Genomic DNA, 21,239 nt, shown 5'->3' with positions numbered 1-21,239 from the left:
CCCCAGCTACAGACAGGGAAATGCAGTCTGGCACATCAGTGCTGACCCACTGCCAAGTCCAGCTCTACACCTCTCTGAAAAGGACAGCTAAAGGGAAAACACAGACATTAATAATAATAATCACAGAATTAACCAGGTTGGAAAAGACCTTTGACATCATTAAGTCCAAGTTATGACCAAACACCACCTTGTCAACTAAACCATGGCACTAAGTGCCACAGGCCATCATTTCATAAACACCTCCAGGGAAGGTGAGTACACCACCTCCCATGATGATGAAAATAATAATAAACCACAATGACATTTCTGATCCTTGTGCCCCCACAGTCAAGGCTGAATGGAAGGGAAAGAAGTCTGCACACCATAAAATGAGGTAAAACTCAAAGAGAAAAGGAAGCAAGTTGAGTGGAAGCCTCAGACTCTGTCCCAATGGCATTTTTATCAAACATGCTTGGAATTGCTCTCACCTTGGGAGCAAAAAAAACTTTGCTGAAACACAATTTAAAGAAATGCACAATGGGACAGAAAAAGTTTCAGTTTAAAGCGATATATGGAAAGACTATTTTATAGGGGAAAGACTTTTGGAAAAGAATTTTCAATGAAAAAAAATTCCAGATAGAACTCAAAAAGAAACAAAGCAAGACACTGATAACACCAAATACAAGTTGTACTTGAAGATTAACTTACATTCATAACATATGAGGCATAATGAAATGGTGTATGTTCAAAACTTAGTAGCTATTCACACAAAATTGTTGTGAGGTACACTGCACTAACATCTATGTGAAGCACAGCTTAATTTATTTAAGGAAAACTGAGAAAAAGCAGACATATAACCTCTTCAGACAAAGTATGAATCTTTCCTTCACATGACTGAAATTATTATAAACTCTTGACTTGCAGTGCTAGCAGTTTGCCGAGTATTTCAGCTCCTCTATTTCTATTTTTAAATACCATAAATAAAGAACAGTATCTGGATAAGCCAGGGGTGAAGGAGTAGTGCTCTCAGACTACATAAGAGCAGGGGGAGAACTGCATTTAAGACTAAACCCACAGATTATCCAGCAACTACTAGCAATAACCACTACAAGCAGAGATTTAACCACTGCCTTGCTGTATCAGCTAAGAAGTTCCCTGCTGCACTAGTCTGTGAAAAGGTGATTTCCTTGGTGGGAAGGCACAGGTGTGGGGAGCCTTTCCCTCAGCAAACCTGGCCGAGAGAAGCTGCAGTGCTGCCCTGGGCAGAGCATGGAGAGCTGCCACAGCCACCGTGCGGTGCCCCTGCAATAGCTCAAGTTAAAAACCTTGCTGCCCTTCTGCCATGTCCAGCTTTCATCTCTTTTGATCCTTTTGGTGCGAACAAATATTCCAGATGCAATTTAATTGGAGCTTGCATATTTTCTCAGAGGTCAGTGGCAGATACATCATTATTTATGTTCATATTTCCTTAGGGAATTAATCGTTAGGGTATCATGGTTTTAAAATTCTGATGAAAAGGCCTTCAAATTCCCCCTGGATTTGTATTCATAATTGACAGTATTACATAACTTTTAAGTACTGAATGACTCACAATTGGATACAAAATACTGACTTTGTAGAAACTTTGTTATGCTTCTTAGTATTTCTTACACTTTCTTTGCTCTGAGGGTCTAGGACTTCAATCCCTGATGTCTGGATTTACAAGAAGCAATTCCTCTTTTCCAAGTAGAAGCATTTCCTGTGTTTAATTTTAAAAAGCAAAGATAGTGCAGAGATCCCAATTTTTGTTACAATTGCATAACTACATCTCAAAGTACTTCTCAGGCAGCTGTAACAGAAGGATTTCCCAAATATTACAACTCCAGCTAGGAGCAAATAAATCCAGAGGTTTGCAGACTCAGAATGTTAAATGTATCTGGATGAATCTTTCCTATTTAGACTAAGTATTAGAAAGTTTGAATGTGTGTTCTGTGGTTAGTTTTTCTGTAATCAACTCACCCTCCCAGCTCACAAAAGCTGCTCATTCCTGTTAACTCAAAATGATACTCAGATCCTGGTAATGTATCTTTGGAACATTAAGACTATCACTAGCTCTTAAGTATCACACCACAGCATAGTACGTCTTTACATTTAATTTGATTAGAATCCTGTAGAAAAAAAAAAGTTATTTACTTGGTTTTGTTTGCTTGTTTGTTCCATTATTATTAAGCTGTAATAGGACCCCATCCCCTTCATTATTTGATACTATTTCTTAATGGCCAAACTTGAACAGGGACTCAAAGTAAAATGATAGTGCTCCTAATATCCCACAGGCAGACTGCTAAAACAGTAAAGTGACACCATTTACAGCTGCTGGAACTAAGCATTTGGCTTAAAGGCCTCTCATGTAATGAAACCTGTTTCAAAGCACCACATAGGCACAGAGAATGCCACTAAAAGCAGCTCCAAGGCTGCTGCATGCAAAGGAACAGCAACGCCCAAAAGGCAGAATTCCCAGTGTCGCCTTTATGGTCCTGGTGACCAGCCACTAGCTTCACACTGTGGGGAAAGCACTGTTCAAAAAGTATCTGTGAGTTAGCCTGAAATAAACAATTTTTAACTAAATATTTTAATGAGGTTGAATGTTCAGTTCAACCAGACAACACCATTCCTACCTCTAATACCATTATTAATTTAAAAGGAAATTACTATCTGAACCCCTTGCTGGTCCACAAATTCTTGAGGCATAAATACTGTAAGCAAAGACTATCCCTTAGTTTGATACACTGTGGTTATAATTAGGAATGATGAGATGGAAGAAATGAATGGTATTTCAAAAGCTTAATATTGAGAAAACCAATATCTATAGCAATCTATTCAATAAAGCAAAAGGAAAGTGACCCATGGGAAAGGCAGGAAAATCAAATAGCTTAGGACTTTTAAAGGAAGATCAGAGAGTAATGAAATTACTCAGTGCAGCCTATTTTCATGTGTTTCAATATCAGTTTCACTTGTATTTCAATTGTATTTTTAATATTAAAACTTATAAAATGTATTTTAAATGTGATAATTACCATAATTTTAAAATTTAAAGAACACAGAACCACAGAGTAATTATGTAGTCTCTAACACTGCTCATCTTGAATTATATCCCTTACTATTGAGTATGCTCAGTGAAAAACTGATTAATTTTGTTCTACAGCTAGAATTCTACTTAATCAGAAATGTACATCACTCCCCATGGACGCCTTTGCACTCAAAATGCAAAACTAAAATGAAAATACACTCCCTTCTTTTTATGAATTTACTTATCTTCCATTTAAACTGGACAAAGACCAGTTTGGATTGCCGATCCTATTTCTATTCTCACACATGCTCTTGTCCATTAGATTAATTCCACTAGCCTTAGAGAAATCATATGAGTAGAGAATAAACATTGAGCAAGCCAGGCATGGCACTTTGAGCAGAAGCACAAGCCCCGGTAGAATGTGACCAGCAGCACATGAAGCAATTGATGGGCAATGGAGATGGTGATCAGCTTTTTGTTTTAAAGTATCTCAGAAATACAACATACCCCTTTCAGAGGCCAGCTCCTCATCCCACTGCAGCAGGCAGCAAAGCTTCCAACAAAACTAGCATTACAAGATAAAAGCTTCAGGGTAAAGGACAACTGTCACAGGGAACCTTCTAAAACCTGATCATTCAGCTTTATAGCTCAGCAGATGCCATAAGCTATAAAAAGAATGGGAAAGAGAGATGGACACCCTACTCCCTCACCTCCTGGTATTCCCTACATCTTTTACTGGCTGAACAGCTACTCTTTCATTGCCATCAAAATCACATAAGCATATAAATACTTTTTCAGTAAACCATAGGACTGAGTCCATCCTTATTCCTCAATCTTTTCAGAAGCTTTAAACCTTTGAATTACTTTCTTTTCACGTGCTTTCTTGTTCTGCTACTACCTGTCATTTCACAACGTTGGTGCTAAGTCTTCAAAGACTATTCCAGAACTACTTTTCAGACCTGTTATTGACATTTCTACTTCTTTCAGCTGGGCCACCACAACACAGCAACATACTTTAATATGCGGTACCTCAAGTCACTAAAAAGCAGTTGGTAATATCAAAAAACTGGTTCATTTTTGCACTGGAAATAAAACCCATTAATCAACCTAATAGCAGGCCTGGAAGTATTGCCAAACTCTATTAAGAATTAGCTACCTTTTCAGAATTCTTCTAATTTGGTATGTACCCTGAAGTAAACCTAAAACTTCCTGAAGGGTAAACAAATAAACACAACCAAGAACCCACCACCACAACCTAAAAAGCCAAGGAATGTAGACATAAGTATATATTTCCTCATTCCTTTTAAAAAGTAATCACTGGATATTGCTGGATAAATATATAGAACTTTTTAAGGGAGAAGCTGATCTGTGCCTGACTTATATGACAGCCACTTGCTGTAACTACTCCATTCTGCCCTTCAGTTTCATGAAGGTCTCCACTACATGGCAGCAAGAACTACTTTCCCAATAACCCTGTAGGGCTGTATTCCTAAGTAATCTTAAGCAACACAAAAGTAATTTATGTCTCTAGAGTCTGCAATACTTCTAATCCTATTTTTAAATGTATATATTACATATACAAGGATGTAGTCTAACTCAGTTTATTTACAACAATGAACAAAGACTACTTTAAATTGAACACAACTATAGGACTATATGACAAGTTTAGCATTTTGGGGGGTAGTGTTTTTTGGGGGGTTTTAATACTCTCAGTTTAATAACTATCAATCATTCAAAATAGGGTATTCTACACGCTTAGAACACCATTCCAAGCTGTTAAGCAGTGTGGTGAAAGGAATGAATGTGTAATGTGGTGAAAGGTATAAATGAGCACTTCATTGAACAAGAAATACAGGTAACTAGGAGCAAGGTATAGGAGGACAATCTTGGGCGTTCTTTTGCATTGGACAGATGACTTAACATTTAATAGTGCATGTATTGCTGTACAGGAACAAAGGGGAAGAGTTCCAAAATCAATTTTCTTTCCTCCATTCTGAAAGTTCTGTCTTTCTTCAGGCTGCCCATAAGAATCTACAAAGGACAACCTGATTGTATACTTATCAACTTCATTTTAGCACAGCATCACCAAGGGCATGCATTTTAGTTACTGTGTAAATACTTGCTAGAAGCAGAGGAAAATAAAAATCATTCAGAAGTAGTAGCTTAGCTACTACATGAAACTCTCTCTTTTTATACAATTACTGCACAAGCACAGCCATAAAAGGAAGGTGCTAAAAAAGAATGCAATGCGAATGAAGTTCAGCATGGACATGAAGATCCAGCATGGCCAGCAGGTGGGTTTTGAAAAAAACATACAGGAAGTACTTTGTGTTAATCATGGTGAGATGCTTCATCCCTTGTGGATAACTGCACTTATCACTATCATACCAGTCTCTAACCCTTCAAGTGAAGGAATCTGCTTTAACAGGGAACAATGGTCATGGGTTTGAATTTATGCCTCAAAGGTGTATGTAAAAGTTCTTTGGGGTACACTACACTTGGAAACATGGAAGACTGAGGTACATTTCTCTTTGGTAATAGCTGTTAATGAAATGACCTAATAAAACATTACAACCACAGACTACAAAATCAAATTTAGTTTCATAGTATAGGCTAAACCTCACTCTCTGGTTTGTATTACTGCAAAAGCAATGCATAACTAGGAGCTTTGCACATTACTTTTTATTGCAAGACCACATTTCTCAGTAACTAATGTAAATCTATTAGCTGAAGTTTTCCTTGCCTAGTTTAAATTTGTTATTGCTTTAAACTTCAAGTTATTTCTGAGAACAGTTATTATGAGTAACTTGAGTGCATATAAGCTTGAACAAATTAAAACTGATAGATATTATCTGATTAAGATTATCTGAAGCTGCCCACTGCAATGGATTCTTAAAATTTTGAGGGAATTTCTCATATATTCAATGACTTTTGGTACATGAAAGAATTTCCTAAGCCTGTCCGCCTGATCATTGGTTTATTGATGTACCTTCTGAAGTGTTGAAAATCATCTTTCCCTACCCTCACCTTTGCCTCAGAGAGATTTCAGCAACCTCCCAGAAACTCTGAGCAGCCTCTGAAAGGAGCATGTGACTTCTAAAGCTGATGGCATAGCCAGCACCTTCACGTACCTGGTCCCTACAACCACTGCAGCAGATGAAAACACCACCAGGGTAGGAGAGCAAAATGTCCATTCTCAAACCCAAGAAATTTAGCTTGGCCCCAATCTCCCAGTTTCCTGCTCTCATTCCAATGGACAGATTTTTTCCAGGAGATTGAGGACAGACAGGTTTTTCTCTAAACCATTCTCTGCAGGTAGCACATGTGACTAGCAATTGCTCCCACCCACTGAACTTGGGGAAGAACAATACTTTTCTGAGTTCTCACAGGAAGGATAATGAAAACAAAAGACATGTTTAGCTTCCTTTCACAGGTTCCTGGATTCAGCAACTTTTTGCTTGAACTGAAAATTGCCAACTTTTATTGCGAGTTTATCTACAAGCCTAATGTTATGTGAATAACATTAGGCTTGTAAATCACAGAATAACAATAAATAAAAGTATACTGTCCCCTGTCCTTTCTTGTCCCCTTCTGGTTTGCACTGAAGTCAGCGCATTCTTGCACTTTTACCTTCCCTCCCACAGTGAGGACAAAAATCTCCCTAAAGGCACACAGTACAAACAAATAAACATGATAGCAAAGAATTAGAGAAATATATAAGTTAATCATACATAGAAAAACTCTTTTTTTTTGGCACAGCAAGCTGTATCAGGATCAGATTTTTCTTTAACTAATCTTCATTAGAGTCTCTCTAAAACACTACTGAAGGACCTGATCAGAATACCAGAAGTTAAGGCAGAAGAAAACTGTTCCAAATATAACATACTGAAAAACAACCACTTGTTTTAATTGCACAACTCCAAACCATGGCCAACAAGGTTCTGCAGAATTCAAGCCAAACCCATCCCCAAGCAAACAGGTCTAGCTAAAAGCGAGTTGTTGTTCAGAGGGATCCTACCTTCTCTTACCAGTTAAACCAACATTTGTAGGAGAGAGTGCTGCTTGTCTCCATGTTCTTTACTCTATTGATTGTTGTGTAAATATTAGGCTTCCTGCTTGTGGAGAAACTACTGCAAAGTTTCTTTCATTTCTGTTTGCACCTTTCAAACTTGTGCATGTTTTAGAACAAGGAAGTTTATGTAATGTTCCTGAGAAAGTGCAGTACATCATGGCTCATTTTCATTCAGGTATGAATACATGACACAGATGAATTCACAAAACGCTCCTTTCATCTGAAATTTAAGTAGTAACCCTTTTTCTCCTGAAGGTTTAAGCAGTTTTACGTGATGAAATGACTCGACTTTTCTGTTTCTTTACAGCAGTGCTGGATTGAAACACCTTTGGATGAATCTTTCCTGAATTAATTCAAATATGAATACACCATCAACCATAAGAATATTTGAATAAGTCATCCAAAAGATGTCAATGTTCTCTACAGCCACAGAATATAATTTTAAACTTTGCTCAAAGCATTTCAGTATTACAGCACATGAAAACATCTTCTCCCCAAAGGCCAAATTTTCAAGTACTGAACAAACCCAAATATTCTTCCACAAAATCAAGAAATCTGTATATGCATCTGGGATATTCATCTATCTAAACACAAACCTTTGACACAAATTTCATTTGCACACTCTTCATAACCACTGCTGCATTACTGAAATTCTGGCTTACCTATACATGTGGCTTCATCTTTCCTTTAAATTACTGTCTTTAGAAGATATCATTAGGAAAATGAGACCAGACTACTTCTGTATGTATGGATTATCCTTCTTTACTCCCACAAGACACCTCCCACATGTTCACAGTCCTGTTCAAACTCTCCCTTTCCATGACCCTTCCCGACCCCCACTGCTGTCTCTTGTCCCTGTGACTCAGATCTGGTCCCTGCTTCCCCTCAACAGCAGGGTCAAATAGTTACTGGTTCCAGTATGGGTGAGACATTTGCCCCCAGTTGCCAGCACTTGTACTGCTCAGCTCTTGCCAAAATTTGTATCTATCTTATTTGGTACGCAAGTTTCCAAGTTTTATTGGGTTTTCCTTCTCAACAGATTCTTTCTTTCTGTCAGTGTAAGAGAGCTGAGTGTTCTGCGCAAAGTAATTTTGATGGGTTAAAACTGGAAATTTTTGGTTAGTTGGGTTTGGCTTGTTTGGGGGTTTGTTATTCATTGGGGTTTTCTTCTTGTTTTATTTTTGTTCAGTTGTTTGGGGTTTTTATCTACTTTCTGAATAGACAGAATTTTCTCCTTTACTTTAATCCCAGTCCAACTGTCCCCAAAGGCTTGACACCATTTTTTAGACTCTCACTTTTCTCTCTCAGCTGGCAAAGCATTTTTTGGCTTGCTACCTACTAGCCAAAGCTACAGGCAGATGATGCTTGGCCAGCATGGACTGTCCACTGCCTGGGTCTTGTCTCCCAGGAGACAGAAACAACCCAAGATTTTTGGGCTGTCTGCACTGCCCTGCAGAGTGGCCCTTTCTGATAAGCCGTGCTGGGAAGCCAAAGATAAATGAAAATCTAGACATTACCATGATAATGGTAGCACAGGGAAACTGTGTCTGGTGATGTTTAACAAAGCATCTTGAGGCTGAATGGAAGATGTGGATTGCTCCAATTTCTGAGAGAGTTAACACATTTCCAAATAGAGATTGCTGAAATCAAGTAAATGAAAAACATGAACAACCAAATCACCAGATTTCTCTCAGCTTCTCTGTTAAATCTGCTGCAACACATATTTCTGTGCAACGCAGCAAATTACTGTTGTGACTGTATCTGAACATACAAAATGACAGAAGCAAAGCTCTAGAAAAACCAGACAGCAATTCCCCACAACAAAGAATCTAGCACCCAAGGTATAAAATTGTGATCAAACCAAACATAGAAACAATGTCACAGACACCTATATGAAGAGAAATGACAAGGGATAAGTGCCTATGAAGTAGAAATTGCTGAAATCTCATCAGCTCAACCAGATTAAGCTAAATTCTGCACTAATCTTAGATTCTGCCTCTCCAGACCTTTTTTCTTGTTTTTAGAAAGTTAAATAAGGTGACAGTAACAAAAAATTATGGTCCATGTTCATGCATCAGTTTAGGTAAAGAGAGAAATATTATGTAGTAGTTTTAAAAGCAATGGAATCCTATAAGATGCAATTTTGCAATTTAATACATACCAAGGATGAACATGCTTACACAGAACAAAAAGTAATTTAAACATTCAAATCACAGAAAATTAGTATTCTATTACTATTTATTTCAACAGATGAAAAACCTACCAATGCCATCCCTCCAGTCAAGGTTGCCTCGTATGAAAAAAATTAGATGTTTTTCTACAAGCTAATCATCTAACTATAAAAAGGACTTTGAAGATAGAAGAGAGAATTTATGGTTTTGACCTAAAAGGCATTCTAAGAGGAACTTTTTGTGAATCATGCACATTTTAACACTGCAGTTAAGAATTGCTGTATAATCTGCAACACATTAACAATTCAGAAACTTAATAAATTCAAGTTTTTAAAATACACATGAAGACATTTCCTATTTAAAATGCTGCTAATATTTGTGCTTATTAAAACTATTATATAAATAATATTAGTCAACACATTTTAGAAGCATAATGATAAAAGAGAATTAAAGATATACAATAATTAAGCATTAATTTTTTTACAGTGAACCATCAGTGGGTTCACAAATAAGAAACATTTATTTTCATATTTAAGAAATACATTCTTCCAATTGACTGATTAACAAAAAATTTCACTTAGTGCCTTCCTCCAAAAAAATGTCACGATTACCATCTAAGTGGGCAAAAAAGTCCAAATGCTGATTTTTGCATTTTTATTTCTTTGACGCAGTTTACCCAAAGATAAAAAGTATCTAAAAAAATAGATCACGGTCACTCACAGTGCTAAGACTTCCGAATTTGACTACTCTGTTCCTAAACAGCAGCAAATGAGCACAGCTTTCACTAATGGATTGCTATTAAAAATAAATCAGCCAAACACTGCTGCTTCCATACAGCTGGAGCAAGCATACAGCACTCTATTATGCAGCTGCTTGAAAGACAGATTTCAGCCTCCACATGGAATTACTTACCCAGAAGCATGTTTCTCTTCTACAGTTAGTTCAGCAGAACAGAAAGTTGTGCACAATAGATCTAGCAAAAGAAATGTCCTCACTAGCTCCTTTTTGAGTTGGTGCAAGCCTTGAGCAGGGTGTGAACTTGTGCTGCTGAGAAATATGGCTTGCTCCACAAAGCTGCTGGGGCACTTTGCTTCACTCCCATTGGTGAATGATACCTCTCCAGGCTATGCACAAGTGATGCAAACAGGCAGCAGCTGGTGCCACCTTAATTCAAGGCAACAAAACCATAAAAAAAGAGAAAGCAGTGAAATTCTGTAAAATTTTTTAAGTTAACATATTTCAGTATATCTGCCCTGCAATTGGTTTTAAACTAGTTACCCATCTTTCAGCTAGAGAAAAATTTTTACAGAACTAATACAGTGTGTCAAGGAAAATCTGCAGGGTACGTAAGTTTTGCAAAAGTAAATGTTTCATCTTTCCATAATGTTTAACTTCATTTCAGCTGAATTTGTCTTCTCTGATACAAAAAAACTTCTTTTAAAAAATACAAACAGGGAGCTGGTTTGGGACTTTTTATTTAGCTCAAAAGTCACCCACGAGACCAAATGGGACACACAAAAACATTCAGAATGCTGCTGCTACCATGGCAAGTACCTACTGCCCAGTAAAACTGACCACAGACTATTTGCCCAAAATTAAAATTAACTTTTGCTATGAAGAGAAAAAAACATTCCTCTTCATGTTAGAGAGGGAAAAGGCACACAGTCTCAAATTTGGGACCCAAATCACAAACAAAGAGGAACTTGTCTAATCTGCAGCCCCTCATTTTGGGATGTGCTGTGTCAGTACACCTCAGCTGGAGTCTGCACAGAACCTCTGACTCCCTCAAAAGAATTTTTCTAAGCACATCCTTGTAGGAATACTTGATAGAAAGAGTATTATTAAAAATAATTTTAAAATTAAAAAAAAGACATCCAACATCATTAGGAACAGATTTTTACCTGATGCAGTTTGCAGGTACGTCAGATAATTCCTCACAGAGAACTAAAGATTACACAAGAGATCTTGTATGCAATTCTTCCACTTTAGTGCACTATGTTAAATATATAAAGATTAAGTAAATCTTCTCATCTGTCTTTTGCTAAACTGAAGGAATGACAAGGGAGGTAAAAGATGACTTTACAAAGTAAACTTCTTGGAAGAAATTTCCATGCCTCTGGAAATAATGGACAGAATTTCTGTGACAAGACTAAATTTGTACCCAGTCCTGAATAAGGTATATTTTTCCAGTGACAACACTCTTCTCTAGTATGCAACTGTTGGTTACTCAAAACAGCACCTATGAAAATTCAGCTTAATCTTATTTTATTCTATAACCTCCTACTTCTCCTTTCTACTAAAGCGGGATAACTTTGATAACTACCTGATAATATGAATTGGCAGTAATTACATAATTCTGTTGCATGTCCTGAAATATTTGGTACTCTACTTAAAAAAATCTCCATCTTAAAAAGAAAATGATAAAAGGGTTGTGGCCGTTGAAAATAGTGGAAAAAATGAATCAGCTTTGACATAAAAAGGCAAATAAAAATCAAACCAAATTAAAAATAAACTTCTGATTTTTAAGCAAATCTTGGAAGATGTGACTCATTCTCATTGCACACTTGGAATTAAGAACACCAAACTTCTGTGAAATTTTATGTTGATTCTGATGATTTCACAAGATGACCAGCATTCTCAATAAATACTGTTCTCTCATGCTGATAATAATATTAATAATTGCATTTTGTGTGATGACTCAAGGATTTTCTTTCGCAATTTCACTGTAAACTGCAGAAGAGTCTTACACATTCCATAGGCATGTGGTAGGTTTATGCATGGTAGCAATACAAAACAGCAGGGACTGTAACTCCCCCAAACAGGAAGCATAGCTCCCTCATTCCCTCCACTTGCTCAAAGACACTGCAGGGTCTGGTTTTTTTGGCAGTGGTTGATAGTTCATTGCTAAAACCATGAAAATGTGCCATTTTACCCATTTATCTAGTTTAACATGCCGTAGCTCCTTTCTATTTTCCTCTTAACAGCATAGAACACCCTGTCTTACAGAAGGCCAGACCTTGGTTTCAGAGGAAGGTCTTAGGACACATTAACCTCAGATTTAATGTGTCAGCCTGCCCCCTAGCTCACATCTAAAATGGGATCTCCAACCACAAACCATCCCAGTTTTAACTACAGTTCTCTCTTTCCCACCCTTTAAACAGTGCTAACTCCCACCTACTTGACTGACAGCCACTGTCCCAAGATTTTGGAGATGCCCTGGCTCTTTTTTTATGAGAAGGCCCCTTCAGAGATCCAAAACAGCACAGAAGGTCCCCCACACTACCAGCATGATGGACGCTGGGTATTGAGGGCATTCAATGCACTCGTGCAGCACAACAGAGGCGCTGTGGGTGAGCAGGAAAGCAGGACAACAGCAATTCCTTTCGGAACAGCAGCCTGAGGCAGTCATGCAGCTACTGCATTATAGATGCAGAAGTCACAAGGGTTAGGATAGGTGGCTGGAAGAGAAAAAGGAGAAAGTGGAATACAGAAGAGAAAGGTGTGTGGGGGGGAAGGTTTAAAGACAGCATAATATGTGCAAGAATGCAATGAAAATATGTTATTATACCAGAAATAGAGATTAAAAGAAGGCAAAAACATTAAGATGAAGGCAAAACAGGCAAAAAACCAATAGTAAATAAAAAAAAAAACAAACATTTTTTTCCCAAAAACCTATGATGTGCTGACCTTCCAGAACACAGTGGTACAATGTTCACTGCAAGTGTCACAACCACACCCCACATCTAAGCAAGGGGAAGAGAAAGAGACCACAAAAGTATGTGCATTAGAACCACAGACCTACAAGAAAGGAAAGGACTTTTGAAGAGGTTATCTGAGGGCAAATGCACTCAGGTGTCATTCACAAGCAGCTCCTATAGTCAAAGAAAGAAAAGCTGACACTGAACAGCTCAACTGTCAATACGCTCAGGTGGTAGCAGTTTTTTAAAAACCAAAGTTCTTACTTGAAATTCTTCCCCTCTGTATTTCCTCGCTTTTTTGTGGTGGCAGGAGAAGTGACATTTTTAGCATCTTCAATAGGTTACTTATTATCTCAGCTAAAAAGTTATACTAACAAACAAAAGTGACCCAGAATCCAAAACATCTATCCAAAACATGTTTTTTGCACTTAGATTCTATGTCCACCCCCTTCCACATTGCTTTGATACAGGCAACTCTCCCTAGCAGACTGGAATCAAACATGCTTGTATTTTGGCTGATTAGAAACTTGGAGAATTGTACTGTCGGGATGTGGCTCAAGAGAAATGGACAGTCTATGTAGATGTGCTATATTTTCAGATTAAGCACTGAGAAAAACAATCTTTCCAAGAAGTCCAAAATGTAGCAGTTTGGACTTCTGTACAGCTTAATGTCAAACAGCAATAACATCCTACTGTCAAATTCATAAAAGGCTTCTCTGCATAGCCATGCTTGGATCCTTTAGGTTTTGTCCTTTGCCTTTCATGCACAAGCAACTCTTAAGGCTTGCAGTTCCTGTCCTCAAGGTTTTCTCTTCAGTGCACTGCAGACTAGTCACATACAGAATTGTTACAGCAAATGTTCACTCAAGGGCAGTCAAGAAAAATAACAGGCAATACCGGGTATAAATATAAAATATAAGAAAAAGACAAAACACAGTTGCTAAGGTTTGATCTTATTGTTATTGTACTACCCATCATGATTCTTAATTCTAACCTTTGTTCACCTAATATTTTCTCACACATTTTCAGCAAAAAAATGTTACTGTTATGATCGCAGATAGAAGGAATTTTATTAGTATTTCAATTAATTTATAACATGTGGAGTTCACTAATGAACTAGAAGCACCCTCCAGAGACACTGACTTAAACCAATGACTAGTATGTAAAAGAAAGGACCTTTATTCAACAAAAAACAATTACCCTCCTCTCTTACTGGAATAAAGGATCAGTAATCCAAACTTTATTAAGCATTGGTGATGCCAAATCACCCATACTTAGCTTCTAAAATTCAAAGCAGGGCTCAAAGCAGAGGTGAAGTAATTTTGTCAGGAGAATACCGATGCCCTGTCAAACATGCTAGGAAATCTGCTGACCATGCTTGAGTAGTATTTTAGTACATTGCACTTAATAATCATAACCATGATCATTACAGTTTGAAGGAGGAAAATACAAGTGAGAGGTGAGGTAGAACAACCTGATCCTACTCTACAGGTCCACAGAATATGCAAAAGACATGGTCAAGCATGTGTCCAGTTATATATGTGTCCAGAATAACAGTTAAATCTCTTTCACAGTAGAAAAATTTCACAAGACATGAAGAACTATCAGGGCTTTCAAGAAACATCTCAGAACAGAAAAGTATTCAATCAAAGGAGTTCAATTATTTTCCTCTAACTTTTTTTCCCTCATCAAGTTCATGACAGTGGATTGTGGTACAAACAGACACGGATTCAAAGCAGAGACAAGAAACTGTATTCTCCTGAACTCTTAAAGCTTAACCTCTACCAAGACATCTGCACATCCAGTCATATATGTTCTACAGCTTTTCCTTTTCCTGTCACCCAGCCCTCTCTAAGTGTGGCTCCAGGACAATTCAGAAAAGCAGTATTTACTCTGTTCCAGATTATGCATTTGGCAGATGCCTCATGGCTAGCATATTCTTGAAATGCATATGTGACAGGACTATTAAAACCTACCAGCTCATGCTGGTATCTTTTACTTACATGAGGCAAATTCTGTTCGACTATCTACTTCACACAGATGCCTCAAACTTAGACACATATTCACAAGTGCCTATACACCCATTAAGGCTTAGCATTATATTACATGCTAGATGAAATAATAAAACAGTATTCCTGTTCTAGTTTATGGTATTTAGAAAAAGAAAATTACCTACAGCATATCCTCAAAGAGGACATTTTAAGTTCAACAGCTCCTCCCAGGACACTGGTGAGATGAAAAATATATTCCCCATTTTATGAAGCAGAGAAGTATTACCATACACAGCAACCAGATATCATGTTGTTGAATACATGCACCTTTGTCATGATGGGGAATGGTGCAGCCATACGAACTTAATGTCAGTTTAATTCTCCCCCTGAGCAGCAATCTTCACAGAGAATTCTTAAATCTTTCTCCAGCCTCAAAGACTGCAACAGGTTCTGCAGGTATGCAGCCTTCAAAGTCCTAACAAATATCCAAGGCATGACACTCCAGCTATAAAGGCACAGTAAAATCTATTTTTGTTCAAGCCATTAATCACCATTGCCCCACCTCACTTGCTGCTTAGATCTAAGAATTTGTCATTAAAATGTCTAGATGACAGAAAATGTTTTAGGAGTCAGCCCAGTAAGTAGTTACTTCACTGCAATTGGAAAAGAGAGAATGATGAACTTATTTTCTGATTTGGACCTTGTATTCCAAAGCACTGGAGAACAGGATATTTCCCATGCAATGTATGAGACACCTTTAACCCTTCCTCTTTAACATGGGCACACAGATTCTGACAGACTCAACTTCCAGGTCTCAAGCTCCACATTGCATTTCTGTACAACCTTCATACAAATTTAGAATTTTAAAAACTATATATTTGGGAGTGGCAACATTTTAACAGTCATAAATATCTCTTCTCCAGCATTTGCTTCCCAAGTTCATATTTATGCAAGTATTTATACTTGTCATAATGACAGAGTTCCTAAATAATGTGAACATAGGGAATCACAGAGGATAAGCAACATCAAGCTAGTCTAAATAATATAAAAGATCCTTGATTATTTTAATATGTGTATTACAATAATGGCGAGAGGTGTCAAAATGACACCAAGCTACACAGTACCAACAGCACTCCATACACAAGTCCAGAAAAAATTCTTGACCTAAATTATAGTTCAAGGAAGCAATAACAAAAAGAGATACATGTGACAAATACATCAACTTTTATGCAGAGTGAATGAAAGCATCTGTAACTCTCCTTAAGTCAAAAAGGAAGTATGTGATATGTACTGATTCATTATGACAAATCTCTTCTAATAAGCATGTTCTATTCTGATCATTTTACTTCAGTCGTCTTTACTGGAGCTGAAAAGCAGTTATTCCATCACAACAGATAGATCCCACTTACTTTACTACTGACATAGATTTTTTTTCTAAATTAAAGTGATGACACACTATTAAAAAAAAAAAAACAACAACAACAAAACCCTCAAAAACTCACCAGTCCAATGCCATTTGCAAAGCACTTTGTCACTGAGGAAGAGGCAACACTCATGCTCCAGAAATTCCCAAACTGTGATGCAAAGAATTGCACACGGTCAGGTTGGGGAAGTTTTTGTCCTTAAGCAAAAGCATAAGCACTTTCAGAAAAAGAGGAAAAGGGATCAGGGTACACAGGTTCAGGTTGCTTGAAAGAACTTTCTACAAATTCGACAGGGAAGCATATCGTGGAGTATATGTTTATACCAGTAAGAACTGTCTAATTTCCACAGAAATTGACTTCACTATGGTGAATACTTTGAAAGACTGTCTAACTTGAAATCCACTTGAAATCCATTCCTTTGGCACTGGAAATAGGAACACCCAATAAAGGCCATGGGGGAGCTGCTATAAAAATTTCCACATGGATAACTTTTTTAGTCAGCATCCTCTGTTGTTACAGGATAACAGGCTTTACAAAGTCATCAAATAGAAGCAGAGTGGGTCACAGACACAAAAATGTTGCATTAACAATAAAAAATGAGGAAGACAGTAGCACCAACATGAACAGGCAAATTCAACACAGCCTTCTGAGACATTATTTAGCTTGAAAATACATTCAAATCCTATGAATGACTGAGAGCCTCAGGAATTATTAAAAAAAACCCACAAAATAAACAAACAAACCCTTTACCCCTCCACCCCAACACACAATTTTTTTTGCAAGGACTAATAGCCAAACAATATGAACATAGGTAAAACGCATGAAGAGAGTTTTACCGAGAGAGTGAAGGTATAGGACATAGGCAATGCTTCCAGGTATATTATAAGATGAGCTGGCAGCTCAAACTGACTCCAAATTATCATCTGAGATTTTATGAAAAACACAGCATCCTGATGCAAGAAAAAACAGAAAAAAGAAACTAAACCACATCACATTAAAAAACACCATTAATGACTCATAGGCTCACTAATTAAAGGATCTTATTGGAAGGCTTACCCAAAACATCAATATATCTTTCTGTTCAGATTTTAATTTACCACCTCCCTCCTGAATGGACATGCTTGTTTAATGGAAGGTGACAACAGGAAGTTCTACAGGTGAAATCACTTCTGATAAATTGCAGGGGTAGAAGCCTGTACTGTACAGCCTAGTTCCAAGGCAGGTGTTTCAGCTGGGTGCAGGTATGACACAGTATGACTCTGAGCATTTGTGTTCAGCCAGAACCATAAAACAGGCTGAGGAAAGTCTCCTGCCTTCAGGGGCTGAGTTGCTTAACAGGCAAATCCAAGAAACTTAATTTCTACCCATACTCTGTAAATGTGAAGTGAAATGTCTGTTCTGGACTGTATATTGGCTCCAATCTTCTCCCACACAGCCTCTTCAAGCTGGGGAGGAATTGCACATTTCACAAACTCCCTACCCTTCAACCCTCCTCTGTTTTCCTTTTCTTGGTCTTTCCATCTATCCTTTCTCTACTTAAATTCACACTCCACTGTTCATAACTATGATCATATTGGCTTCTCTTCCTTTGCTTTTTCTCTTCTTGCATACCAAAACTTTTTCCTTTCTGGTGATGCTTGATTTAGCAGCCGGGTTTTTTTTTTTGATTTTTTATGGGGTTTTTTGTTTTGTTTTGGTATTTATTTCCCCTTTTTTCCCCTCCCCCCAGCATTGCGCAATACCTCATCCTGGAGTCTGAGTTTCAGTATATCTGCAAAATACCAGATCAATGGCAGCCACTTCAAAGCCAGCTGGAAAGAAAATACACTCTTGCATCAGCATAACTACATTTCAGACCATGGGAAGGGAGAAAGCTGACAGCATGGAACCACCCAGCACAAAACCCATGCCAGGGCTATTTTAGACATGGAGGATGCATGTGAGATGCTGACCAAGAGCTCTGCACTGCACTGGGAGGATTGTTTCTGTGGTCAGGCAGCTGGATATGGTGTAGTAGGACAGTTTGCTATAGTAATTTTTTTCTGAAGCAGATGGATGTTGTTACTCAACAAAGAGACCAGCCTCTCAGAGCATGGTGACAAGTAGTAGCTCATTTTTATTTCAGCCTGAGGTGTGAAAGTCACTTAAACTGCTTAACTGACACAAAGGCACGGGGTTAATTTTTCTTGGCTGCCAGCCTTCTTTTTTCACAAAGTCACCAAATTGTGTACATGGGCTTTGCAGAGATGGCATGTGTCCAGACACATCAGAATTAGAAGTAGACTTACACCTGTTAAAATCCATCCTCAAAGGTTTGCAGGTTCACAGATGCACAGTCATTCAAATATTTCTGAGACTCCAGAAGTATATATATCTACTGTAAACACAAGCATATGCTCCCAAAGCTGTGCATGAACAAGTGCAAGATATATGAAAACTTGCCTGAAAATTCCCAGGCATTGGATAGAGGAAAAACAACGCACCCCAACTCCAGGAACAGCACTGCAGCAGTGGCTGTGCTGTCAAACCTCCACCTATACCATTTCAATGGAAAATTCCATCAGTTTGCTCTGCAGCTTCCAAAGCTAGCAGTTCTAAAAACATCACAGGAATTGTGCAGGTTATGTTACTACAGTTCAAAAACCACAGCAACACTGTACAGCAACTATTTTATCCTGAAACATTAACTCTGAATCCTGTTATATTTTATAAGCATTCTGCATATATCCCATATATGTTCTGTTCTATTTGCATTGTACACATGACATCCTCCCTTTCTCAATCTGGATAAAATACTAATCTTGAAATTTTAACCTCAAAGGCTCTTCCTTGATACCTCAGCTGCCTTTCGTCACATGCATTTGGGTATGTTTTTCCTTCAGGGCATCTGAAATTTACCCATTTTATCCCTTTGGGACAACATGCTCACATAGGACACCCTTTCTGTAAGGGGGTACTCAGTCAGCTAATCCAAGTTCTCTGGAGACATTTAAAGCACTGATAGCATTAAGTAAGGTCATTTCAGGCACCTATTATGAATTTTGAAGCAACCTAATTTAATTAATCATAGACTGAAGTTATTTGGATTTGCTCAGTCAGATTGACATGTATTTTCTCTGATTTTCTTGAAACGAGTTTGTTTGGAATTCAACAGATTCATAGCACTGCAGTCTGCCACCCTTTTGGCAAAGTGCCAACATACTGCAATGCATGACAGGATGCAGATTTATCCCCATAAAAACATAACTGAGCTTCTAATAGTCATACAGAAAACAGATAAGAATCACATCTTTAATACAACAGGCATGCATATGCATTTTTAATTTCAAAATACTATTTAAATTAGCTTATTTCAAAATTATTAGCTAAATAAAAATATCAAAGTGTAGAGCCATTTGACTAAGCCTTCCCTAATATGATGATTATTCCTGAGGGCTATTTCACTATTATCTGCCATTCAACCCAGTTTCCCAAAGCACTGATCCTCTGAAACTGCAGAGAAGCCAAAAGAAACTGCAGATACTGTGTCCTTGGAAAACTAGGCCAGCTGTCTTTCTGCAATTCCTCAGCTTCACCTCACTCTAAGTCTGAGGTGCCCTTAAAAGAAATCACAACACAAACTCCCTTTAAATGAATGGTACAGAACCACATTTGCAATCACCCCTGCTTATACAGCACTGATTTAGGGTGCCCTGATGGGCTGGATTCCCCCCAAAATTCCAGGAAAAATCTACCAAAGTGAATGGGGCTTGCATGCACCCAACTTGTAAGTGACACTGCAAGACAGCTTTTGTTGAGCAAGCCAGGGAATTTTCACTGGGGAAGCTTTGTGCACTGGCGCACAATACAACATGAAGAAAAACATCCAGGACCAGATGAACGAAAACCAGCTGAACGAGATGGACTCTGCAGGAGAGCCAGTATCTCCCTTACCACAGAACATTTTGGCACCTAACAGCACTTAAATTTAATGGAAATTTGAGACAATTTACTTTGTCTTTTAAACATCTAAGATTTCTCTCCTTGAAAAAGTCTTCTGGATAAATGAACACAACAGGTCTCTACCAATGTATGAAATATTACCATTAATAACTCCCCCACTTTATATATGTATGTCTGGCCTGCTAGGCTCAGCAAAGAAAGTGGGGGGACATAACTCAATATTTGCCAGTTTAAAAAAAATCATAATACTTGTGGTTCTTAAATAGAACATTGAAAATTTAGAAAGGCAGTTTTAATTGAACTGAGCAGGGGACCACTTTCTGTAAATGAGTCAGTTTATGAAGTCTGCTCATTTTGACAGCTGTAGAACCATACTAAACACATGGGAAAGATATCATGACTACCAATATACTAAAAATTCCAGTAAGATCTTTTCTATGTCTCCTTTAGAAACAAATGATAAATAATAAATTAATATAAATAAATATATAAATTAATTATAGAAATAAAGTATTGTCAGAAGAGATTAACTGTGTAGCTTGGGTTTGCTATCTGATCTACAATATTGCTGGTTAAAACAATTACCTTAACAAGTGCCTTCATTTAGTGAAGGGGCAGTAGGAAAAACAACCTCACCTGCTTTCAACATATCTAGAATTATTTAACTGGGATACAGTTTTACTATTTCTGTATCTTGCACACATTTTTAGGTTTTCATGCCCATTGGTCTACTGAGCATGTCAGGTATCTTCTTTAATTTCATTGATTTCAGGGGAAAGTTTACTGGTTAACCAGACTTGGTAAGAGATGAACAAAAAAGATTCCTCTTAGAATAACTAAATCTTAGATTTTCTCTTCTCAAATTCATATTTTTTAGATACAGAATAAGATCTTTAAGAATTTTCTTTAAAAAATT

At 37.6% G+C, this 21,239-nt stretch overlaps 1 protein-coding gene across 11 annotated transcripts in view; it reads right to left on the bottom strand.

Moving 5' to 3' along the window:
• The window catches only part of ZNF385B (zinc finger protein 385B), a 151,539-nt gene that overhangs the window by 72,438 nt on the left and 57,862 nt on the right, over positions 1–21,239 (bottom strand). The window contains exon 1 of one of the 11 annotated variants that reach the window (XM_064718877.1): positions 16,460–16,525. The exons of 9 other annotated variants lie outside the window; for them this stretch is intronic. The gene's annotated coding sequence lies outside the window, so the exon portion shown is untranslated. Of the gene's footprint in view, positions 1–8,614; positions 8,634–16,459; positions 16,526–21,239 lie in introns of those variants that run through there. One more of the 11 variants, XM_064718879.1, reaches the window with a different exon arrangement.

This window comes from Zonotrichia leucophrys, chromosome 7 (genome assembly GCF_028769735.1).
Source record: "Zonotrichia leucophrys gambelii isolate GWCS_2022_RI chromosome 7, RI_Zleu_2.0, whole genome shotgun sequence".
In the NCBI taxonomy this organism is placed as follows: Eukaryota; Metazoa; Chordata; class Aves; order Passeriformes; family Passerellidae; genus Zonotrichia; species Zonotrichia leucophrys.
Note: the sequence above shows the minus strand (reverse complement) of the source record. Positions and strands in the feature narration are given on the sequence as shown.